Here is a 24,515-nt window from a genome sequence, read left to right as displayed (position 1 = left end):
ACATACTGTATGATTCCAATTATATTACAGCCTGAAAAGGGCAAAACTATGGAGATAATAAAAAGATCAGTGGTTGCCAGGGGTTCGAGGGAGGGATAGATGAACAGGCAGAGCATGGAGAAATTTTAGGGCAATAAAAATACTCTGTCTGATACTATAATGGTGGATACATATTATAATATATTTGTCCAAATCCATAAAATGTACTAAACCAAGAGCAGATCCTAATGTGTGAATTATGAACTTCAGGTGACAATGATATGTTAATGTAGATTCATCAACTGTAACAAAATGTATACTCCTGTGAGAGATGTTGATAATGGGGGAGACTATGCATGTGTGGGGGCAGGGAGAATATGAGAACTCTATACTTCCTGCCTAATTTTTTTATAAACTTAAAACTTCTCTAAAAAAAAATAAGTTCTTTCTTTTTTAAAAGGGACACAGTCAGATTATATTTATTTCAAGTTTTCTGCAATCCTTAAAATTCTCCAATTCTTCACAGAGACCTTGCTTGTTACTTTGAGTGTTACCATATTTTAGTAAAAAGTGAGCCAATGATGAGTGAACAGTCACATAAAAAGACTAGAAATTACTATACAACTCCAATATCTTACAAACCCAGTCCAAAAAAATCTTTTAATATCACCATTTTAGGATACCATTATAATCCTTCTTATATTCAATTTATTCCAAGTAAGGTATTCACATTTCTAATCCATGACATTCCTACAAATACACACACACACACACACACACACACGCTTCAACTTCCCAGTGCCTGCTCAATTTTTGCCACATTTTCCCACCAAAAGCAGTCCTTGAGGAGACATCCCATAGACCAAGAAGAGAAAACATTCCACGGATGTTTTTCTGCAATAAGTAACACTGACTTTCAAGTAAGTATTACTTGTGATTAATAAAAGTTCTTTTCTTTAAAAAAAAAAAGATTTTATTTATTTTTGAGAGTGAGTGAAAGAGAGAGCATGAGCAGGGGGAGGGTCAGAAGGAGAGAGAGAAGCAGACTCCCCTGCTGAGCAGGGGGCCTGAAGCAGGGCTTGATCCCAGGACCCCAGGATCATGACCTGAGCTGAAGGCAGATGCTTAACCGACAGAGCCACCCAAGTGCCCCAATAAAAGTTATTTTCTTGACTGATGTTTCGAATCTAGAAATACAATTGATTTTTGGTCTGTAATTTTATTTTGTGGTTATGTCTTTTTCATAATGATTATATCAAGTTTATGCTGGTTTCCTAAAGTAAGTTAAAAAATATTTCCTCCTCCCATGGTTTCTGAGAGGATCTGGGTAAGATTTCTATTATTTCTTCCTTAAATGTTTGATAGAATTCTTATGAAGGCATCTGGGTCTGGAGGTTTCTTTGTGGGTAATTTTTAAATTATAAATTTCACCTCTTTAACAAATACAGGGCTGTCAATATTTTGTTTTCTTCTGTGTCAACTTTTAAGTTGTGGTTTTCAAGGAATTCAACATTTGCATAAACTTGTTCATAATATTTCATTATTAAGCTTTTCCTTCTTATAGGATTATTCATTTCTGATATTGTTAATTTGTCTCTGTCATCTTTCCTCTCCTCTACCTCGCCTTTCTCTTTTCTTCCTCTCTCTGATCACCTTTGCAAGGATTTATCAATTTCATTATTCTATTTAAATAATTAACTTGGCTTTATTGATTTTTCTTATTTTATCTTTTTCTTCCATTGGTTTCTTACTCACCTGTCCCTTCTTTTTACTTATTTGTGTTTAATTTACTCTTTTATTAATTAAGAAGCTAATAAAATTTTCTTTTATAATATAGGCATTTAAAGGTAGAAATTTCTTTCAAAGTTCTGTTTTAAATGTAGCCACTCTGCCAAACTGTGGAAAGAGCCAAGATGCCCTTCAACAGATGAATGAATAAAGAAGATGTGGTCCATACATACAATGGAATATTACTCAGCCATCAGAAAGGATGAATACCCAACTTTTACATCAACATGGATGGGACCGGAGATTATGCTAAGTGAAATAACAAGCAGAGAAAGTCAATTATCATATGGTTTCACTTATTTGTGGAACATAAGGAATAACATGGAGGACATTAGGAGAAGGAAGGGAAAAATGAAGGGAGAGAAATCAGAGGGAGAGATGAACCATGAAAGACTATGGACTCTGAGAAACAAACAGGGTTTTAGAAGGGAGGGGGGAGAGGGGATTGGTTAGTCCAGTGATGGGTATTAAGGAGGGCATGTACTGCATGGAGCACTGGGTGTTATACGAAAACAATGGATCGTGGATCACCACATCAAAAACTAATGATGTGTTGTATGGCGCCTAACATAATAAAATTAAAAATAAATAAATAAATAAATGTAGCCACTCTGGAAAACAGTATGGAGTTTCCTCAAAAAGTTAAAAATAGAACTACCTTATGACCCAGCAATTGCAATACTAGGTATCTACCAAAAGGACACAAAAATACTGATTTGAAGGGACACATGCACCCTGATGTGTACAGCAGCATTATCAACAATAGCCAAATTATGGAAAGAGCCCAAATGTCCATCAGTTGATGAATGGATAAAGAAGATGAGGTGTATATATATACAATGGAATATTACACGGCCATCAAAAAGAATGAAATCTTGCCATCTGTGATGATGTGGATAGAGCTAGAGTGTATTATGCTCAGCAAAATTAGTCAGTAGGAGAAAGACAAATACCATATGATTTCACTCATATGTGGAATTTAAGAAACAAAACAGATGAACATAGGGGAAGGGAAAAAAAGAGAGAGGGAAGCAAATCATAAGAGACTCCTAACTATAGAGAACTGAGGTTTTCTGGAGGGAAGGTGGGTGGGGCATGCACTAAATAGGTGATGGGTATTAAGGAGGGCACTTGTTGTGATGAGCGCTGGGTGTTATATGTGAGTGATGAATCACTAAATTCTACTCCTGAAACCAATATTACACTATATGTTAACCAACTAAAATTTAAATAAAAACTAGAAACAAAAAATAAATAAATAAATAAAATCTGATATATAATGAGTAGATAAAACTTATACCAATCAGTTCAAATAAATTGTAGCCTACACACACATATACAAAAAAGAATGACTTAACATTATTTGGGGGAATAATCCTACATAGGATAAAATTATGCATATTTTATCCAGTCTTGTATTTATACATAGTTTATATGAAAATTTGTAACAAAAAGTAAGGATAATTATATATAAGCAATTTATATTATTACTTATAAACAAAATCAAATGTAAAAAAATATACATCTCACACATTTTGATATTTTGTGTTTTTATTAACATGCCATTTAAAATATTTTCTTATTTCACTTGTAATTTTTTTTAAAGATTTTATTTATTTATTTGACAGAGAGAGACACGCGAGAGAGGGAACACAAGCAGAGGGAGTGGGAGAGGGAGAAGCAGGCTTCCTGTGGAGCACGGAGCCCGATGTGGGGCTCGATCCCAGGACCCTGGGATCATGACCTGAGCTGAAGACAGACGCTTAACGACTGAGCCACCCAGGCACCCCTTCACTTGTGATTTCTTCAATTCATGATTATTTTGCAGTGTTTTACTTAATTTGCAAATATTTTGGGACTTTCTAATATCTTAGTGTTAGTGATCTCAAATTTAATTCCTTCCTGGTCATAGAACATCTTTTGTATTATTTCAATTATTTTAATTATTAAGACTTACTATGTGGTTCAGTATATGGTCTGTATAGGTGAATATTCCACATGAACATACAAAAATATATATTCTGCAGTTGTTGGGAATAGTGTTCTATGAATAGCAATTATATTAAATTTGTTGAGTATATTGTTTAAATCTTCATTCTTACTGTGTTCTCATCTACTTGTCCCAATATTTGTTTATCCTTTCAATTCTGCCAATTTTAGCTTCATGTAGTTTAAAGCTCTGTTATTATTAGACAGACAATTAAGATTGTTATATCTTCTTGATGAATTGACTCTTTCATTATGCAATGTTCTACTTAATCTTTTGTAATGATCTTTGTAGTAATACCTAATTTGTCTGATATTGATACCCCCAAAAGCTTTCTTGTGACTAGTATACACATGAAATATGTTTTCTCCATCTTTTTAACTTACCTGCGTCTTTATATTTAAAGTGATCACTTGTAAGCAGCATATGATTGAGTTTTTCTTTTAATACTAATCATTTGTGCCTTTTAAGTTTTTAACATTTATATGGAATATGATTATTGATTCTTAGATTGTAAATTATTGGTTCTTAGTTGTAATATTTTAAGTTGTGCTTAAGACTACCATTATGATATTGGTTTTCTATACCTTCTAGTTTGTTCTTTCTTTTTCCTTTCTTTTACTTCTTTTGGATCAACTTTTTGTTAATCAGTTTTATCACCCCATTGGCTCTTTAGCTAGATCTCATTGTCTTAATTTTTTAATGGATGCTCTTATGATGACACTATGCATCCTTAACTCATAATAATCTAACTTTATTTAATATTATACCACTCAAAAAGTATGGTGTGAAAAACTTGCTATATTACAATTCAACTACTTCCTTCCTTTGGTGCTGTTGCTGCCATATATAGTACTTGTACATCAATCATATACCCCCCCAAATTATAATTATTTTTGCTTTAAGAAATTGCCTTAATTTTGAACTTTAAGTTTAATTTTTTAAAAAATATTTATGCACACATTTACCATTTCCACCACTCTATTCCTTCTACAGATCCAAGTTTCTTGATCTACAGGATCCTTTAGCCTGAAGAGCTTCCTTTAATATGTCTGTAGCGGTCTTTTACTGATGAGTTTCTCAACTTTTGCTTATCTGAAAACATGCCTTCAAATTTCAACTATGCACATAATTATCATCACAACAACTTGATTTTTCATCAAATGCTTTAAAAATATCACTCCAGGGCGCCTGGGTGGCTCAGTTGGTTAAGCGACTGCCTTCGCCTCAGGTCATGATCCTGGAGTCCCGGGATCAAGTCCCACATCGGGCTCCCTGCTCAGCAGGGAGTCTGCTTCTCCCTCTAACCCTACCCCCTCTTGGGCTCTCTCTCTCTCTCAAATAAGTAAATTCTTAAAAAAAAAAAATCACTCCATTGTCTTCTGGCTTTCATTTTGTTTCTGATGAGAAATCAGACATAATTTGTATCCTTGCTCCCCTGTATTAATGTGTTCTCATTCTCTTGCTGATTTTAATATTTTTCTCTTTGGTTTGGATTTCAGCCAATTGATAATTATGTACCCCAGTGTGTGTGTGTGTGTGTGTGTGTGTGTGTGTGTGTGTGTGGTGTGATGTGGTATGGGAGTTCATTATATGAGAAGCATTCAATGAACTTCTGAGAACTATGGGTTCATTATTTTAATTAAATTTAGAAAAATTTGCAGGCACCTAGGTGGGTTGGTTGGTTGAGCGTCTGTTGATTTTAGCTCAGATTATGATTTCAGGGTCATGGGATCAAGCCCTGCATCATCAGGCTGCACACTCAGTGAGGAGTCTGCTTGAGATTCTCTCTCCCTCTCCCTTCTGCCCTTGCTCCCCTCTTTCTAAAATAAAAATAAATAAATTGTTAAACATTTAGAAAATTTTGGGCACCTGTGTGGCTCAGTCATTAAGCATTTGCCTTCAGCTCAGGTCATGATCCCAGGGTCCTGGGATCAAGTCCCACTTTGTGCTCCCTGCTCAGAGGGAAGCCCGCTTCTCCCTCTCCTACTCCCCCTGCTTGTGTTCCTGCTCTCATTATCTCTGTCTCTGTCAAATAAATAAATAAATAAATAAATAACCTTAAAAAATAAAAAATAAAAATTTAGAAAATTTTTTATTTTTTTTGAAATATTCTTTACAGGACTTTTTTTTCTGGGACTCCAATTGTTCGTGAGTCTGCGCTTATTCACTACTTTTTCTTTTGATTATGGGTCATATTTTCCTGCTTTCTTGAATGTTTCATATGTTTTACTTGAGTTCCAGGCATTGTGTTTAAAGGAATAGAGGCTGAAAGATGATTATTTTTTGCTTTTATTTTCTAGATAATTTAAGCCTTTTTCTCTGCTTGGCAATTAGAACAAGTGGATAAGGATTTAGATTTTTTCAAAGTCTGGTTGAGCTGAGGCTGAGCCATATAGCATCAGCTAGATTGAGTTCACCTTTGGTTAACCCTTTCTGCACTCTCCTATTCCACTGTCATTAAGGCCTGACCATTTTGTTCCTGACAGCATTTGAGCTAGATGGGGTGGACCAAGCAGCTTTGGCCTATGTTTAGATTCAATATCCCATTGGTTCTATTTCTCTAGAGAACTCTAATACAATGGCAAAAGGGATTTTCGCAGATGTAATTAAGTTTATAATCAGTTGACTTTGGCTAATCAAAAGGGAAATCCACCTAGGTGAGCCTGACCTAATTACATGAGCCCTTTAAAAGCAGAGTTTTCTCTAGTGAGCAGTGGAGGAGGAAGTCAGATTTCTGGCATAAGAAGGAGTTGAAATAAGGTTCTTGGCTTGAAGATAGAAGGGGCCTCATGGAAAGGACCTGAGAGAAGCCTCTAGATGCTGTGAATAGTTCCCAGCTGACAATCAGCAAGGACATAGGGACCTCAGTCCAATAGCTGCAGGAAATGTAATCCTGCCAACAAGAATAAGCTTGGAAGCAGATTCTCCCCCCGTAGCTTCAGAACAAGAACTCAGCTCTGCCAACATTTTGATTTTGATCTTACAAGACCCTGGGCAGAGGATTCAGCCTTGCTGCCCTGGGCTACTCACATAAAAGACTGTAAGCTAATGAATGGATGTTGTTTTAAGCCACTAAGTGTGTGACAATTTGTTATACAGCAATAGAAAACTAATATAGCCAAGACATAAAAATGAACTACACTACCAAGGATAAAGGTGGTTTGGGTAACGGCCACCTGCTTGATCTGAATACATATAGTACTACAAATTCCACATTTCAAAAAATACTAATCTCTCTTGTTTACTATTCAAAAGTCACTTGATGGGATGATCTAAAAAGGTATCTTGACCACATGCAGTCTAAAAAATGCTCCTCACAAATCTCTACATGTCTTTTTTTATTCTCACACATATACATTTAAATTTATAATCAGCAGCATAAAATGTCAAGAATCTAGAGTGACAATGGCTGTCTAAGGGGTATTGAAACCAGGGTAGTGGGAATTGCCCCTCAGGAGCTGAAGATGAAAAAGTAAACCTGTTGGTACATGATGGTAACTTATTTGAAGTTCACTCACAGAAACTGTGAATCTCTTTTATAAAGATTAAAAGAATCTGGTTCTTCGGGACAAAGTATGACATCTGACATATGTATTTTGCACAGGCATCAGAGTATTGTAAATTCGACATCTGCCTTCACTTGTATTGAACAACCTGGTTTTAGCTAAATTGTTTTAGAAGAAGATCCTTATTGAAAACCCAGGAGCACAGAGTCATTTTTCTTTAACATTTTAAAAGCAGGTTTCCTTCTTAACATCAGGCTGTAGCTGTAAACAGCGGTCTAAAAAAAACAAATGCCCTCCTCAGAGCTCTTTTTCACATAACTCTGTTTACCTAACTGTTCTCAACCTGCCACCAAGACAGTCTGCTGATTATGGATGGGGACAAGAACAAAGATTTTGGAGTCTGCAACATATAAGTATAAATGCCACCTTTACCACTTATCAGTTGAATAAATAACACCTCTGCACCTCAGTTTTCTCATTTAAGAAGTTCCTTTTAGAGCCAAGATGAGGATTAAAATCAGTCCAGAGTTTCACTGTTCTAATCTAATTCTAGTACCTATTTTTGTTAGTATTTTTTTCCTGAAATCAAATTGTTTCTTTTTTTTTTAAGATTTTATTTATTTATTTTGACAGAGAGAGAGAGACAGCGAGAGAGGGAACACAAGTAGGAGGGAATGGAAGAGGGAGAAGCAGGCTTCCCTCCGAGCAGGGAACCCGATGCGGGGCTTGATCCCAGGACTCTGGCATCATGACCTGCGCCGAAGGCAGATGCCCAACGACTGAGCCACCCAGGCGCCCCTGAAATCAAATTGTTTTGATCTCTCCAGCTCATTCCAGGTTTCACCAAAAAATTCTTCAATTGCACTTACAAAATTTTTTCTCTTGCTGTTATTTATTCAGAACCTGTTGCTTTTGTCAATAGTTCTTTTTACTCATTATCAAGGAATGAATACTAAATTCACCAGTATGAGTTAAGGACACTTTCTATAAGGAAGACCTAGTAGCTTAAAGTAAATTTGAAAAGGTATTTTAAATTTAATCCTCTAGTTGTAATGGGGATATTTAGCATTTTCAGTAAAGGTTTTATTGGTCCAGACCAGAGGGACCATATTATAACTTTTCTGTATTTTAGTTGCTGTAACCATTCTATGCCAAATTCTGTTCAATGGTAATCACTATTATAATGATATGGTAGTATTTATTTTCCAGGTTTTACTATGTCCAGCAAATGTCCTTTTTACGCATGAAAACCATATTCACCAAGCTCTACTTAAATGAGTCTAAACTAGGCCATTCAGTATTTTATAAATTCAAGGCAAGACTCTATTATTTATTCCAAATGTGACAGCACAGCTTTAGAGGTGGGCAGCCTCCACACAAGTAATCTGCTGATTAGTAAGAGAATGCATATCAGAAGCCAGCAAACTCCAGTTTGCATTGAATGCCAGCCGCATAACAACTTATCAGAGAAGACCAGATAGAAGGGTAAAGAAATATCCCTCCCGTAATTATGAGCATGTGTATGCCAGTGCGAACCTGCATTACTATGACCGCGCATTCTAGGATAATAAGTTAATGCTATTAAGATTCATTACATATTCCTAATATGCATACCAATGCTTCTTAGCGGTAATATGTCAGATCCCAAGCTCCAAGTCTGTGCTGACGAACTCTGGTGAGAATGGAAAGAGGTCCAGCCGGGAATGCCAGTAGATGTCCTAATAAGGTTTTGCAACATTTTGGGAAAGATACTTTTGGTGATTGTACATACTACTAATTCAGTATTAACATCAGGTAATCTTAATTTTCATTAAAAAAAAATAACTTTCCTGTTTTGGATGTAGACATCTAAGTTATTTGTAAGAATATAAGGACAATTGATGTTAAGTGAAGAGCTAATTGGAGAGGGCCTCCTTTGGCTTCAGACCTATTTTATTTGGCTAAAATTTAAATTTGAATGACATTAGGTGGCACTTGCACTGCCCGAGGCCTATTGATTTTTTTAAAGATTTTATTTATTTATTTGAGAGAGAGAAACAGAAAGCGACAGAAATAGTGAGAGAGAGCACAAGTAGGGAGGAGGGGGAGAAGCAGACGCCCTGCTGAGCAGCGCCCTGCTGAGCAGAGAGCCCGATGCGGGGCTCGATCCCAGGGTCCCGGCATCATGACCAAAGCCAAAGGCAGACGCTTAATTGACTGAGCCACCCAGGCGCCCCTGGCCTATTGCTTTTATACCGGATTTATTCATTTACATTTTCTGACTGGTCGCTGAAGGCCGTTGAGCTTGATGCTCCAGTTCTAAATGAAGATCTATTTGAGAAGCCAAACGTTTTCTTAAGAGACAGACCAGGCAAGTAAATGGGACTCTGGATCTTTTGCTTACTTGTTTATGTCAGACTCTGAAAAAACACAAATATGGGATCCTTTTGACATGGGAAACTACAACAAAATGGGAAGTGTCTTGATTTGGGAGATAGGAAGTCGTGTTTCATTCATCTACTCATTTAATCATTCGGTAATTCAGATGACCAACATGTATGACCCCACCCTTGTTTTTTGCAAACAACTCCCAAGCTTTATTATAAACAGGCTGTAGCTCCCCAGCAAAGGCACGCCACAGACGGGCGAGAGTGGTGGCTGGGCCGAAGCTTCACGCCCGCAGAGGCTCCGGGCGGCGGGGCACAGGCTTCGGCTGAGGCAGGCCTGGCATCATGGGTGGACGGGCAGACACGTCTGCTGGCCGAGACCCACCAACAGTCTGTTGATCCCCCTCCACAGCTCCCTGTGAAGGTGAGAGGTCAGAGGAGACAGCAGAAGCCCCGCCAGCCCCCACCCTGTCGCACCAGGGCAGCCACTCTTCCAGGGCAGCACGAGTCTTCTCCGGGCACTTGGTTGCTGTCTTGGTCCACCCGAGTCTGTTGGCAATTCTGTGCACGTGCGTGTCCACCGCGATGCCGCACACGGCGCCCCAGGCCACCGCCATGGCCAAGTGTGCCATCTTGGGCCCAACGCCCCTCCCTGCCATAGCGCTGCTGCAACATAGCACTGGTCTGCTTGATGTACTTTACCCTGTTCCTCCAGAAGCCTACGGGGTACATGAGCGTGCCCAGCGTGCTGTCATCTGCCTGCAGGATGCTGTCCACTGTCAGGACCCGAGCTGGTCTTCGGTTTGCCTGGAGAGTATCAGTGACAGCAGCACCTGGTACCTCCACACCTTTGGGGGGCGCACTGGGATCATAGCGGTGCTCAGTCCCCAGCTGGTCCACAGGTGCGTCCTTCCCACTCCTCATGGTGCGAGTGTTCACCCGCTGCTGCCGCCAGTCCAGGGTCCCCGGACTGCCCACAAGGTACCATTATTGGGATACAACAATGAACAGGATAATAATACTGATCTCCTAAGACTGTTATAAGGATTCAATGTGATAATGCGTCTGTACTGGGTGCAAATCTTTTCAGATGCCCTTGGCTGCCTCCGTTTGTCTTTCTCTTGGTCAGCACCTCACTGAGCCGCACAGCCTCTTTATGGTTGGGTGAAATCCATACCCTAGGGATCTGGCTTGCTGAATGGACACCAGACTGCTGGTTAAGCCCACCTGGAAGTGTGAGAACCTGAGCATCCTGTAGAGTAAATTTCACCACTGAGAAATGGTACGTGAAATGAGACGAGGCAGATAAATTCCCCCTCTTTCTCTCTTCATGGACTGCTTCTGGCCCCCAAAGCCTATTTTGTATCTCCACATTAAAAGGAATTGCAATAGGTAATTTCTATATGAGCCAAACATCTCTAAAATTCTATAATTTTATGATTCCATTTGGACAATCTCGTGTCTGAACAGGCTTCTTTAGAGGGGAGAAAGGAATTACCATTTGTTGTGTCAAAAGTATAGTGCCAGGCCCTGAGCAATTTACTCACTATACATTATTTAGTTTTTATAAATGCCCTGGAAGGCAGGAATTATTTTCTCTAAAACTGAAGAAATTAAAGCACAAGAGAGTAATAAATTGTCAAGTACGCACAGCTACTAGGAGGCAAGCAAAGGTGAAAAGCCATCTGCCCGGTCCAAAGCCCAAGATCTCCCACTGAGCATGTTGTTTCACTTTTTAAATTTTAATCTCCTTCCCCTACTCTTCTTTCCTCCAAAAAAAAAAAAAATCTATTATTCAGAAATCACCCGTTGACCCACAGCTACACAAATTTAATACCCTCTTAATTATTTACTTTTTGCCCCCATGGTAAAACATCTGGTAATTTAAAGCTATAATATCTTGTTTAAATAGTACGTGTATCTGTGTCAAGGGTAACTGACAAGTTTAAAAATTCTTTGACTTAGTACCTCACAATATGTACTACAGTTCACTTCCTGGATACATTTCAACTAGTTCAATATTTCATTCATTGTAGTAATAGCATCCAGCAGTGTTTATTAACCAGCATATCCGTGCTTTGCCAGTACGACTATAAAAGAGTTCACAAGGTAATTCTCACATTTAAGAAAGACAAAGGGTCTTTTTCCATTTTCAAAGAAGGCTTTGGTTATATTCAATTTTACTCTAAGCATAAGTTTATTTTATTATATTTAAATAATTTAAAACCGGTAATGCATACATGTACTAAGGTAAATCTATCTAACCAAAATATGAAATTATACCAGTATATCACTCACTAACTTTAGGAAGCATGACATGAAATAGAAAATTAAATCTAGTTTTTTCTGACACAAATTGAGCTCAGTTTTTTTAATCACTAAATTATCAGTATAATCAGACATTAAAAACTTCTCCATGATACAGCTAAACACATCAGTGAGAAAAAATGTTTACATTAAGTATTAAACATAATGAAATGCTATCCTCAGAGCATAGCTTAAATAAATGTCTCAAAAGTAAAATAATCTTATATATCTGTGCCTGGTTCCTCCACACTGATTTAATAATTAGGATTCTGATTTAAAACTTGATCTAAGTGTTGACTGGTTAGAATACTCTGAATATCCTAGTTAAAACATTTGGTTATTGGAAACCTTTATAGTGTTGCATTTTTTATTTATTCCAATCGTCTAAAAAATCTCAGAGTCAAAAACTGTAAGATGGCATGGAAGGACAGAATGTAGATAAGACAGAAACATGGGTAACACATCTACGGTGCTTCACTTGTAATATAAAGCAAGGAGCCTCATTACTAAACCAAAAAGCTTCCAAATGACCCCATGTGGTCCACAGAAGCTCAGCCAAGACTTCTGGCTCCATCACCTATGATGATAGAGTTTCTACGGAAAGGACTCCCAAATGGCTGGGTAGCCAGATACCAAGACTCCAGATCAAGACAGAACCCAAATTTAGTCTTTCAGGTGGTGGGGGAAATAACACAATTATTTTTAAAGTGTTTTGTTTTACCCAAGGCCTTCTCACTACTGTTCTAGCCATGGTGTAATAAATGTGTCAATCAACATTTGCAGATTCTTAGCAGCCAAAGTCAAAAACAAGAAGGAAAGTCCAAAGCAGATGAGGTTGTCATCAGGCTCACACCTCCCTCCTGCATATTCTCCCCAACCTCCCGCGCATTCCGGAGTCCTTTGGCTTCCTGCCAGCTTTATAAGAATGTCTTATTTCAGCCTTCAGCCTAAGTAGTCATTCCCAGATCAAGCTGTTGTATGACACATTATTAGAGGTTATTTATTCATACACAAATAGATATAATGATTCATTTATTCATTCAGTTATTCAACAAACATGTGCGGGGTGTCTCTTTAGCATCAGGCACCATGCTAGTCACTAGAAAAATACTACCATCACCAACTTGGTGAACACAGTAGTAAGAAAGAGCGATCCTTACTCTGTTATCCACAATCCCACTCTGCTGCATTTTTCAAGAAGTACTTTGTAGATTGTTAACCCAAAGACGTAGACACTGGCTAAAGAATTTTAAGCAGAAATATACATGTTTTACATAAAAATGACTCTCCTAGAATTCTCAAATCCCAGGGTATACATCCATTCTCTCTGTTTAGAAAATCATCCTTGAACTTAACATACAAATTGTTCAACAACATGTTAAATGGAACTTGTCCTGTTACCTTGGAATTTGAGATTAAGTCCTAAACAGGACAAAAACCAGTAAACTGCCTTATATTATAAAAAGCTGCCGAATAGGGGTGCCTAGGTGGCTCAGTCACTTAAGTGATTGACTCTTGATTTCGGTTCAGGTCATGATCTCAAGGTTGTGGGATCAAACCCCGTGTCGGCTCTGTGTTCAGTGTGTAGTCTCCTCGAGATTTTCTCACTCCCTCTCCCTCTCCCCCTCCCCGACTTGTGTGCACTTGCTAAATAAATAAATAAAATCTTACCCAAAAAAGCTGCCAAATACATCCATGTGAATTATTAAGAGTTGACAGAAATCAGTCCTCACCTCCAAACACCCCAAAGAGCCTATATAAATAACTGACTAGCAATTCCCCAGGGGAACCATAGAAATTAAGTAGTTACCAGGTCTTGGACACATTTTGACTTTTCTTTTCTCAATGTGATGAAGTAGAGAGGACTCTTCCCTTTTAAAGAAAGTAGGGAAGGTTCTGCAGACTACTCATGATAATTAGAAGGGCAAGGAAAAGAGATGCCCATTTCCCTTCACTGTGAGTAGTCATAAGCTGCAGTTCAAATCCACTGTGAAAATATTCTGGGGAGAGTTTGACATGCTTCCCTTGGGTTTGGGAGGCAACGGGGCACCTTGAAACTGGTGCCTGTCTCTGCCTTCAGGATTCTGAAGATGGAGATCGACCAGAGCCGTTGTACCGGGGTGAGGAGGGGGAGCAGCTGTGGGAGTAGTCTGTGCTCTGATCATTTGGCAAGGCCAGCTCAAAAGGACGTCATGCAAAACCCAAGCCATCTGGAAAGTACCTGTATTGGCTTCCCTTTACTACTGCAAGGAATTCCACCAATTTCATGGTATAAAACAATGCAAATTTATTCTCTTGGAGTTCTGCAGGTCAGATGGCTAAAATGGGTCTGCAGGGCCACTTTCATTCTAGAGCTCTAGGGGAGAATCTGTGTCCTTATCTTTTCCAGCTCCTAGAAACTGCTTACATTCCTTGGCTCATGTTCCCTTCCTACATCTTCAAAGCCAGCAGCGTAGCATCTTCTGTCCTCTCTGACCTCTCCTTCTGTCTTTACATGTTCTCAATATGACTCCAACCCTCCACCCCCCTCTCACAAGGACCCTTGTAATTACATTGGATCCACTTGGATAATCGAGGCGAATCTCCCCATCTCAAGATCCTTAACTTATTCACATCTACAAAATCCCATTTACCATTAACATTCAGATTCCAGGGATTAGGAAGTGGATATATCCTGCCCAAGGAGGCAGCTTGTTGGGTCGAAGGGACTCCAGCATTAAGAAGCTTAGAGGTGCATCTCAAATGATTGAGGACAAATGGCCCAAGTCAGAGCTCTCAGAGGACTTCCAAAATACCACATAAATATGTCCCATGAAGGATCCAACATCTGAACCTCTGCCCTACAGAGACAACAACGTTGAATCCCAACAAGTCAAGGCTTCCTTCAGTCAGCCTTCTCCTTCCCCTTGGAAGACCCAGGGGTGATATTTGGGGTTGAAGTGAAGAATGAAGAGAAGTGAGAGAACACAAGCCCGGCCCTCTGGTCAGGCCTAAGACAACAGGAAGTGAGAGGCTGTGAACTAAACGTGAGATTGATTTAGACAACACTGAAACTTTTACTACCCCAATATGAGTCCCTATTAATAAGATGTGACTCTGCTAATATTGGAAAAGCATGAATTATGCCAGCAAGGCAACCAAGGGATAGGGAAACAGAAATCCAACAGAGCGCGTTGGAAGAGTAAGGTTGGAAAATAATTAAGCCCTTTCCTATTTGTAGAAAACAGATTTCAGCCTATTCAACAGAGTGGTTCCAATGGGTATTTTGCATATGTAGCCAAGTCTGTGGCTTTTGATTTTTTTTTTTTAATATTTTTCTGCCTCTGATTTCCTACATGCACCTGCCTAGAAGCGCTCTTTATGTTAGCTGCAGTGCAGTCTGCCACTCCCATACTTCGCAGCAACCTGCCCATTCCAGATCCGCCTATGCTCATAATTATTCAGAGCCTGCCTAATTCTCTAAATGTATTAACTGGCACTGGATTGACACCTTGTATGTTGTTCAGCAGTTGTTACACTGGCTTTGAAATTATTACAGCTTGGCATTACAGAGATAATCTGTCACCAATGCAAACTTGTGTATTTACAATATTAGAATCGCTGTCTTGTTATTTTTTCATTACTACTGTATTTTCTGAGTCTCCCTCATTACCATGTGTATTGTTTCATTATTTACATTTTGAATGCTATTATCTCTAAGGCTGTCAGCAGAAGCATTGAGATAATGATGCTGTGGGAAGAGAATTATCTAAATATGGATCTTCCTTCTTATGCTCAAATAAATTATTGTCTAACTCTTCAGATGCTTCTTCCCTGGGTCCTCATTAAGACACTCATGGCCTCGGGGAATTATGGAGCATCAGCTGCCTTTGTCTGAGGGTCTGAAGGTACAGAAACAAAACTAGAGATAGAGAAACCGATCAAGACTTGAAGTGAAGGACGTTCCTGATAGTAAGTCACAGGGAATGTGAAAACATCCAATGAAATATGTATTTAACAGCAACAGCCTTGAAAGAGAATGGTATTTGAAAGTCTGAAGGTAAAACAATGACCGAAATGAAACGTTGCAGGTGTTTTGTTTCATTTTGATTTAGATATTGCCTGTTAAAGAAAAAAAAAGCAGACAAATCTCCATGGGACTTTACCAAGTGCCATGGTTTTAAAAACCAACTACACATCCATGCCTCCCAAATTTCTATTTTTATCTCTGACCTCCCCACTGAGCTTCAAATTCAAATCTCTAATTGCAAATCTGACATTTACACTTGCCTGTCCACTGTCATCTCAAATGTAATATGGCTAATTCAAAACCTTTTCTCCCCCAAAAGTCTTTTTCTTCTTGTCCCTAGTCCTCAGTCTCAGTTCATGGCGTCACCATGTACTGTACAAAATCCAAGAGATTTCCTTCGACTCCCTTCTTCTCTTCCTGCCTGCATGGAGTTGGTCGAGTCCTGTAGGTCCATCTGCAGGGTGCACCCTGAGCCCCCTGAGGGCTCTCTGCCTCCACGGAGACCACCCTTGCCCAAGACATCCTCATCTCTTAATGCACATGGCCTCTCACCAGAGGGGCCAGCATGCCTTCTTGCATCTCCGCCCACGGCAGCTAAAGTGAACTGTACAAGATGTGCATCATGTTATGGCTCCCTTCTGCTCCAAGCTCTGTGGCTTCTCATCCCACTTAGAATAAAATCTACACCCTGTGCCATGGCCTACAGAGCTCCAAGTGACCTGCTCCTGCCCATCTCTTAGATCACATCTCCTCTCATTCTCTCCATCAACAGTGGTGTTCTTCTAGGCCACTCCTGCTTCATACTCTCTGCACAAACTGACCCTTCTGTCTAGAATATTCTGCTCCAGATCTACACATGCATGGGTGACTGCTTCTCCTCATTTAAGTCTCTCCCAGATTCCTCAAGGAGAACTTTCAACTCCTCAGACACTCTCCCTCCTATCTGGTATGCCTTCATGGTACCTATCACTCTCTACAGCATCCAGTCCATTAGTTTGTTCTCTTATCACCTGTTTTATCCCACCAGAAGATAAGTTCCATGAGGGCAGCAATCTTGTCTCTTTTGTTCTCTCCACTGTATATCTAGGGTCAAGTTTGGTACCTAGCTCGTAGCAGTCCCTCAGTAAATATTCATGAATAAATGAATGACTGGAATCCAAATTACTTGTGACTCAGTGTCAGAGGCCCACACTGCCAGTCTTCTTAGTTATACTAAATAGGCTCATCTCTGGCTATCTTCCTACATGTATGAAAGGATCCAAGTTGGAGACTCAGTTTCCAGGTATAGGGGTGGATGCTCACTGCCTTTTGCAAAGCCAGCACCTCAGGCTCTGCCCAGTCACTTCACCACTCCCCTGTTACCATCATAGTGAGAGACCTGTGTCCCAGCTCCTGTTCTAGTGTGGGGAAGTCCTCTCCATTCTCTTGGCTACTAGAGCCCAGAACCTTCCTTTCTGGAATGCTTCTCTTTGGTAATATTATCTCTCCTGACCTCTTTCTTTACAGATTTCCCAGTCATAGACAAATTAGATTTACTCTCCTCAGGTCCCAATAAGAATGCCAGGTTTACTGGAAAGACAGAAATTTGTTTTAATACTATTGTTTCAATCCTTTCTGACATCCTGCTGTGGTGATTCAGCATAGAATTTAGCTATAGGTTTTTGTTTATTTTTGAGAGGGGTTATATAAAGGAAGGAGAGTGAGTGGCAGAATTTGTCTCAAAAAAATGTTTCTTGAACCCCTATATTCTTTACCATTTTAATGCCAAAAACAAACCAAAAAAGTGTGTCCTTAGTTCCTAAGACAAGTATCACCCACATACAACCCAACTGTTTCTCCACGGATAAAACAAAATGTAAAAAGTAAATAATCAATGCCACATTCTTTTTTTTTTTTAATCTGTGTAAATACTTTATTCTTTTTCTACATAGGATATTGAAATTTACACATTATTTTTAAGACAACTAATATACAACTAACTGAAATAAAATACACAAGAAGCTTATGAGTTACGAAATACAGATGAGAAAACCTGAGAAGTTTTTAATTTAATTTGCCCTACTGGGAACATCAGGACTCCTGGACTTGATATTGGCCTTGTGTATCAAACACTTTTTTCTGTAAGTACTAGCTGACACCCTTCCAAAGAGCACGTTGTACTACTGTGTCTAAGACATCAGTGAATAACTAGGTTTTCCATCTTATCAAAGTACAAAGCATTACTTCAATTCTAGGCCCTCTGACAGAATGTATCTATTTTTACTAAGTTCTTTTATGAAATTTTATTAAGAAATTATTGATTCAGAAAGTAAATACAAGGCATCTTTATATTACAAAGAAAATCAAGAAGACAAAAATCTAGTATTTTAAACAAATTCCAAATTCTGACATTTGGAGCTATGATTCCCAGATTATCTTTTTCTAAAAGAGATTTCTTCCAGCTTGTTTCCAGACTTCTTTTACTCCTTTAATGCTTTCTCTTTTCACACATTTCCAGTATTCCTCTACACTTTGTTGTTGTGGTACCCATAAACCTCGATGCATCCTGTTTTTTAAAATCCTGAGAGGGTGCCTGGGTGGCTCAGTTGGTTAGGCGACTGCCTTCGGCTCAGGTCATGATCCTGGAGTCCTGGGATCGAGTCCCGCATCGGGCTCCTTGCTCAGCGAGGAGTCTGCTTCTCCCTCTGACCCTCCCCACCTCATGCTTTCTCTCTCTCTCAAATAAATAAATAAAATCTTTTAAAAAAATAAAATAAAATAAAATAAAATAAAATAAAATAAAATCCTGAGAAACTCTCCATGACTAAGACATTCATCACCATACACATCAAAGATCTTGAAGACGGCGTCCAAAATATAGTTTGAGAGTTCCTGTCCTGTTGCTACTTTCACGGCCCTCTTAAGCTCCGCCAGTCTGACGATGAGCTAAACCTCACATTTGCATAGCAATAGCAAAGTCTCCCAAGTGGGTCGTAAAATGACAAAATGACTTGAACTCATCCAAACTAATGCTCTCTTCTGCTGACAACTTCTCTCTTACATTTTTCCAATAGATGTCTTTATTTTCAGTGTTAGTGAAGAAAAGTAGCCACTCTGCAAAGTCTTCTTTTCTCATGAAACTCAAACCTTTAGAAAACTGAAGGAATTCCATTTCTTGTACCCCCGTTTGTAAATTCTCCATAAATCTTCGAAATTCCCTATAATGAAGTTTTCTTTCTCCTCTTTTTCCAAAAATATGTATCTGAAGGGTTGTGGTAATTTCAGGTTCTTTCACTGTTGATTCCTGGCATTCTGTTTCATTAGCTATTGTTGTCTGCAAGTCATCTTGTTTACTTACGATCTTCTGTAGCTTAAAAAATTCCTTTTTCTCAACCATCTCATTACCATCTGCATCCAGCATTTTAAAAGCAACATGAAACCCAGTAAGAGGTTTAGTGAGCACTATAAGCAAGAAAAGATACTCAGTATATGAAATTAGGCCTTTATCGCCAAGGTCTCTAAAAAAGGTTGATCCACAATGAGCTGGTTGGATTCCTTTTTTGTCAGCTTCTTCACTGAAGTTTTACGTTCCATTTTATCAAACATTCCTGAAAAGTGTTAAGTCTCGTGGTGTCATACAATATTCTCCTTCATTTCCAGTGAAGAAAACTGCATGAAGCGCTGTTTACGAAGGGACAATTTTTCTCCCATCTCTCCAGAGTCAACATTTTCCTGTGCTAAGACGGTGAGGCTGCCCTCAGGTGCCACGACATTCATGCGGCCATGGTACCATGCCACTCCTGTGCCTGCCAGGGCCACACCGGCCACGCCGCGGTCAAGGGGCTGGGGACCGGCAAACCTCGCCGGCCGGCAGCGATCCCACGCCGCAGTCTCCCTTCCGCCCCAGGCCGCCAGCCGAGTGCCTCTTGCCGCAGCGGCCGCCGTCTTTGCAGAAGCGCCCCATCACCTCAATGCCACCTTCTACAACTCACCAAGATCCCCAGAGAGAGAAGATAATGAAGAGTTATTGAACCGTTTTCTTGAAAAAATGTAATGCAGATCATATTTCTGAAGGTCAAAGAGGTCAGTAAATGGTTCAGTGTTTTATGGTTAATGTTTGCAGAACAATTAATATTAGAATAGTAATAATACAGAATAATATAGAATCTGACTATTCAAAAGATACAAATGAAATTAGTTTCACAACTTAGACATCTGTAAACTATCAAGACAATTATTTTATCTAAACGTGTCAATTTAATGGAAAAGTACGATAATTCTGTGCTTTGGGGGCAGATGTGAATTGTTTGCAATAGAATTACTGCTGTTAAGAGTTCATACTTAGTTTAGTGCTTACTATGGGCCAGACAGTATTGCATGTGCTTTCTGGATGCTCATGCCTGTACTCCTCACAAGCCCCTCTGACACGGCCAACAATGCATGTCTAGTTATAGCAAAGAAACTGAAGCATAGAAGGATAAGCCATTGCAGACTGGTAGACGGCTCTCAGTAACAAGCTGGGTTTCAAACCCAGCTATACTCGATTTAATGACCAAACTAAGCTACCTGTACCCTCCTACTGGGGTAGTAATTGGTGACATTTACTGAGACCTCCCACTTTGCCATGCACTACGGAGACCATGTTGCAGGTTTTCTATCACCCAATCTTCCCAACAATCCTGAGGTGGAGGAACTATTATTATAACCATGATTTAAAACGGATGATGGTACAATTTTGCAGAAAGTTTCTCCCATATTGCTCACTGCTAGAAACAACTTAAGTTTTATTCAATTTTGCAAAGCTGGCCACTTAGATCACCCTGTTTTCTTCAGTAGCCCCACACAAGGCCCAAGAATTGCCAAGTATGTGTCATTTCCACTTCTTTAATGTAACCTCTGTTTTTTGCATCTAGAAAAAAAATCTTAACCGTTTTTTAATAAAGATTTTATTTATTTGGTTACTTGTCAGAGAGAGAAAGAGAGAGAGCACAAGCAGGGGGAGCGGCAGGCAGAGGGAGAGGGAGAAGCAGATTCCCCGCTGAGCAGGGTCTCTATCCCAGGACCCTGGGATCATGACCTGAGTCAAAGGCAGACACTTAAATGACTGAGCCACCCAGGAATCCCAAATCTTAACCCTTTTATTCTTAACTGAGGCAGGCATATTTTTAAGGTGATGCTTCTAAGTTTTCTAGCTGAACAGGCCTGTCTCATTCCAACCCAGCATTAGGGCTGAACACTCCAAGAGAAAGCTTATCCCCACCAAGGAGGCTCCATAATACCCCAATCTAAGAGGGCTGCAAGTCATAAAATATGAGTCCTTTCTTCAGCTTAATTAATTGGACCATATAACAGAAACACTAACAAAGGACTTTTATAGACTCCAGCCAGTGAATCTTTTTCAAAGTGAAGCCTATAATATTATTTTATTAGTCCACAAGTAACAAATGTAATGCGGACATCAATCTCATTGGAATAGTAAAGAAATCTCTGGAGCCAACAGAAGAGAACTGGGAGCTCCATCAAACAGCGATAACAGGGTGATTTAGCAACAATCACCATTGATGGCAAAACATGCGTGCATAATAAGGGAGGTAAACTAATACTAAAATTGGGACTTATTACTTACAATCAAGAGTTAACAGGGACGCCTGGGTGGCTCAGTCGTTAAGCCCTCGGCTCAGGTCATGGTCCCAGGGTCCTGGGATCGAGCCCCGCATTGGGCTCCCTGCTCAGCGGGAAGCCTGCTTCTCCCTCTCCCACTCCCCCTGCTTGTGTTCCCTCTCTCCCTGTGTCTCTCTCTGTCAAATAAATAAATAAAAATCTTTAAAAAAAAAAGTTAACACCTATTCCTTATGATCTGACAGGCACTGTTCTGAACACTTCAAATGAATGATTTCAAAATAACACACATGGGGAGGTACAATTATCGTGTTACAGATTGGAAAACTGAGGCTTAGACAACTCAAGTAAATTGTGCAGGGTTATACAGCCTGGAAGCAGCAGAGCCAAATCATGATCCCACATGCTGGACCTTACATATTTTTAGTTTGTTGTGTTTTGTCAGCCTTTAAGTGATTAGAGTTGTTAACAGCGTGGGCTGGCCACACTGAACTGCATGCAGTTCCCACAGCTCGGCAAGCACCTTTGCCCCTGCGGGTCTCCCTGCCCAGACCACCTACCTCAGCCAACTCACTTTCTTTTTTTAAGATTTATTTATTTTAGAGAGAGAACACGAGCGAGTGAGGGAGAAGGACAGAGGGAGAGGAAGAGAATCTCAAGCAGACTCCACGCTGAGCACTAGACCGAGGGGGGGGGCTCCATCCCGCGAACTGGAAATCATGACCTGAGCCAAAACCAAGAGTTGGATGCTTAACAGACTGCGCCACCCAGGTGCCTCTCTGCCAACTCACTTTTTCCTAAGATTCAGCTTAAGTGTCACTTTGGAAAGATTTCTATTATGCCAACCACTCCTGTTCCAGTCTTCTGCCAGTGGCATGCTAAGACATCCTTTCTCTGGCTTAACATACATGATCCATTGTGTGCAAAAAAAGAAAAAATGGAATCAAATAGGCAACCTGGAGTGAGAAAGAAAACACTGATATCCAGAACTACCACGGTCTTATACAGAAAAAAAGAAAGCTACATTCACCTAACTGTGGCTAAATACCTTTGATTTTTTCAGTCACTGACTATCAGGTAATGTTTACACTATTTGTCTATTTTACAAATGCTTAGGGGTGAAGCTATAATGAAATATGCATCCATTATTTATTTGAGCCTTTTGACAGTCCATGGTTCTTCCTTATTTCAGTCCAATTTAATTTCAGTAAGCAAAAAATAAAAATCATATTATAAAGATAAGCTAAACGATTTTTTCCTTTCCTGGTGTAGGAGGAAATCAACTATATGGAGGTCTCTAGATGATAAATAACTTCTCCACCTCTTGCTTTTCTTGGCAGGCTTGTGAAATATTTATTACATTTCTTTCTAACAGCTTAAAAGTATCTTTCTCCTCCAGAGAATATTATCCTATGACCCAACGCATGTCCCACTGTTGCCTGCTTCAGCCATGCTTGCATCTCCTGCCCCCTCGCCTGACCCCTGTCTTTCAATGCTGCCTTTGGGTTAACTTCTTCTGACAATTTCTGTTGCCTTTCGTTTAAGCTGTTACACTCCATATGGCTTCTCTTTCTTTGATGTGGCCCAAAACATATTATAAACCACAGAACACAAGCTCCACGATGTAACAGTTCACCTAAGAATCTGTGCAGTATTCTAACGAGGGCAGAGCTTAGAACAACTCTAAAGAAATGGAGAACACCTAGACAATGAGGGAGAAATCCCCATCTGTGTATCAACTCAATGTGTCAAGGAAACTATCCTTCAGAACCATATGGCTACTTTTTACCTGTGGGCAAATGTTAGCGCAAACCAACCACTGGGATATACCCAGCGATGAAAACCAGACAGGTTGACCACTGATAATCAGTTAGTGAGCCTGACTGGAGATTCAGATTTGAGATTCAATGGCAAATTGATCCAAAACAGATTTTTTTAAAAATCCCAGAACTAAAAGCAAACAGATTTAGAAAATGTTTTTAAAAATTATTCACCCATTCCCCCCAGCCAACAAATGTACAAAAGGAGTTAAGCAGCTTCAAGAGAAACTGTTTATTGAGTCAAGCTAATAGGACAATAGAGAAGAGAATAAAAAATTGTCTGTCTTTATGACAAATATTGGTGAATGTTGAAAATGAAATGGATTCCTCAACTGAAGATTAAAGATTCTCCCAGCATTTATAGACTTAGTTTTGTATATAGTTAAGTGAGATAGAAAGAAAGAGAGAGAGAAGGGGGAAACAGGGAGGGAGGAACTAAGCTATAGGGTATCAAGAGACTGTGTTCAATTCAGATTGTACAGCTGAGCTGCAGAATATCCTCGAGCAAGAGTCCCAACCCTTGTGACCAAATGGACTCATCAGCTGGGCAAGGCTAATTAGGACCATCCCCCTTCCCCACCTAAAAAGCAGAGTTCATGTTAATTAACTTGGACATTTTGAACAACCTGAGCTCCACACACAAAAGGTGAAAAGGGTATTTCATGGTTTTTAGCAATTACCTGTGAAATTATTTAAGTTGTCAGAAGGACAGAGACAGATCTGCCCCTGGGAGAGATCTCCCATGCCACCGCACTGACCACACATTATGTGTTTTTAAAGAAAAGTATCCCTCCCACTCCACTCTCATTTCTTCTTCTGTCCCTCTTTCTCTTGACTCTTTCACTTAAGTATTCTTATTCTCTAAGACTGTCACTATCTTTTATGATTTTATATTTTCTTCTAAAAGCTAAGAAGCCACTTATAGTAAAATTTGATGTACCTTCCTCCACATTTCCCCCATCCATCCAAAACCCCAACAGATACCTTATATTTCTTCTATTATATCAAACTGTATTCTCTAGTCATGTTATATCAGTAAACAAAATTATCTGCTCTTCTCTACTAATCCCATGAAACAGATTAATATGGATGCACTTTTACATAGCATTGGCATCCAATTCTGGACAACTGAAAAGAAGAAAACTTGAGGAC

At 39.5% G+C, this 24,515-nt stretch overlaps 2 pseudogenes across 1 annotated transcript; both read right to left on the bottom strand.

Moving 5' to 3' along the window:
- Positions 1-9,783: 9,783 nt before the first annotated feature.
- LOC118011669 lies at positions 9,784-14,204 on the bottom strand (annotated as a pseudogene).
- A 3,868-nt stretch (positions 14,205-18,072) lies between these two features.
- Positions 18,073-19,884, bottom strand: LOC118011668 (annotated as a pseudogene). The gene is made up of 2 exons (XR_004679528.1): positions 18,740-19,884; positions 18,073-18,517 (listed from the first exon to the last, which is right to left on the bottom strand). The product of XR_004679528.1 is annotated as a calcium uptake protein 2, mitochondrial-like (transcript).
- Positions 19,885-24,515: the final 4,631 nt, after the last annotated feature.

The sequence above is a fragment of the Mirounga leonina genome, unplaced genomic scaffold (assembly GCF_011800145.1).
Source record: "Mirounga leonina isolate KUSES-001 unplaced genomic scaffold, KU_Mleo_1.0 Mir_151, whole genome shotgun sequence".
Taxonomy (NCBI): Eukaryota; Metazoa; Chordata; class Mammalia; order Carnivora; family Phocidae; genus Mirounga; species Mirounga leonina.
Note: the sequence above shows the minus strand (reverse complement) of the source record. Positions and strands in the feature narration are given on the sequence as shown.